Here is a 2,023-nt window from a genome sequence, read left to right as displayed (position 1 = left end):
GTGTGTGTGTGTGTGTTTGTGTGCGTGCTGATGCTGTTACATATATTTGTACAAACAGGAAAGAACGATTCATCTATGTTTGTATAAAGCCAGTCAGAGACCATGTGTAGATTAGAACAGCTGAAGCTCTCGGTGCCATTTTGGATCAGAATCTTCTGCCAGACGTTGTCAGTGTGCAGTAAACACTGTTTGCCCTTCAGTGATTGTTTATATCATTTTGGAAATATGTATTTTGAAAGTCTTAATGAGATCAGTTTTGTGTAGGAAGAAAAGTAAATCAAATCAAAAGTTGGTGTTAAACAGAAGTTGCCCTTTTTCATAAAAATATTCCTATCTTTGCACTTCAGATATTTGACTGTAGATGTGTTTCCATTGACCATAGAGTTGTGCAAATTGAAATAACAAAAAATACATTTGCTTAATGGAAACAGCAATGCAAAAAAAAAAAAAAAAAAATCAGTAGTCCATTTTGTGTTTTGTAGTTTTTATGTTTTTCAGACAATGTGCAGCTGAATCCACCAGAGCTCTCAGCATCACAGTTCATAAAAAGTTCAGTTTGTAATTCCGACGCATTGAATCCACAACCCTTCTGTAAAATTACCGACTAGTTTCCCCAAAACGCTGCGGATGTAGCCGCTCCCAAGTGGGTGGGGCTTAACGCTCTAATGCCTGAATAAGACGCAGATGACTCCTCTGATTGGCTGATAGATGATGAGCACCAGCCCACCATGGCTGATTTATGAATGTATCTGTTTACATCCATTGTTTTCAATGACTTATCGCGAGAACAAGCTTATTCACATGCGATTTCAATTTAATTTCTTATTTAATGGAAGCACCACAAAATAGTTTTTTTGACATTAGCAAAATATAGACAAAGATTGGCACCCATTTGTAATGTAAGCGCAGATAGTGGCTTTTAAATTGTGTTAATCAAACTCTTCAGGACAGAATATGCAGCTGAAGCTTAGAGCAGCAACCAAGCTCCTGCAGTTTTAGATTTCACTTGCAAGACTGTTTCAGATGACAGTTTCAGTTTCTACATGTCAAGATTAGGATCCACTCTGCACATGGTTTCACATCCTACTAGCTACCTACAGTATACTTAATGGGCTTTAACCAGCAACAGGCTGTGCGTTCAGCTTCAGCCTGTACTGAATAATGCATGAATAATACATCTGAAGCTGCACCGTGTTTTCACAGGACCAGGTGTTGCATTTCTTCTTGTAACTGGATCTAAATGCCAGCCTGACAAAAGGTTCTGCATCCGTTGCAGTCTGTGGTTTGTTGCATAGCATGATGCATCACCCAACATGAAAATGAGGAAGTGCTACATCTTGGGATGTTGTTTATTTATTTCCACTATGACATACAGCAAACAGAAAAGGAGAAGTGGGAGAGAGGACGTCTATGAATGTTAGTACAAAAAAGTTTCAGGTTCCAGGTTTCATGCATGCCTGCATTTCCTTTCCTCGGATTTTATGTGACAGGCAAACACAAAGTAGATCAGTGAACTAACAAATATTCAATGGTTTCCCTCCAGGATTACCAAAAAGTTCATTTTCAGTCTCATCTGAGCAGAGCGCCATTTTGTTTGTCTCATTTAGAAGTATTTGAGTGAAGGACATCAGAAGAACCACACATTTCAGATTTTTATTTCTAAAAAATATTTTTTAAAATTATGTAGTCTTCTTTACAATTCACAACTATGGACAGCACTATACACAGTGTTGCTTGAAAAACATAAAATCCCCCAAAAATAAGAAGATAAAAAAAAATGGTGGTTGCTACATGAAGAGAATCAATTGCTGCTGCTGCTGCTGCTGCATAGGACTGTAAACCCAATCTGTGATTACAGCTATCCTGACTTGCTGAACTTGTAGTAACCTGGTCCAGACTTAATCATCCTTCATATCTTGTTTATGATCAGGCTCATTGGTTTGTGCCCGAGTAAAAACGAAACCTCTCCGAGGTATTTCTCTTTGAATGCTTCAGGACAACTACATAGTCGATTCAGTCGCCC

The sequence above is a fragment of the Poecilia reticulata genome, linkage group LG7 (assembly GCF_000633615.1).
Source record: "Poecilia reticulata strain Guanapo linkage group LG7, Guppy_female_1.0+MT, whole genome shotgun sequence".
NCBI classification, from domain to species: domain Eukaryota; kingdom Metazoa; phylum Chordata; class Actinopteri; order Cyprinodontiformes; family Poeciliidae; genus Poecilia; species Poecilia reticulata.
This window is presented reverse-complemented; position numbering follows the sequence as displayed.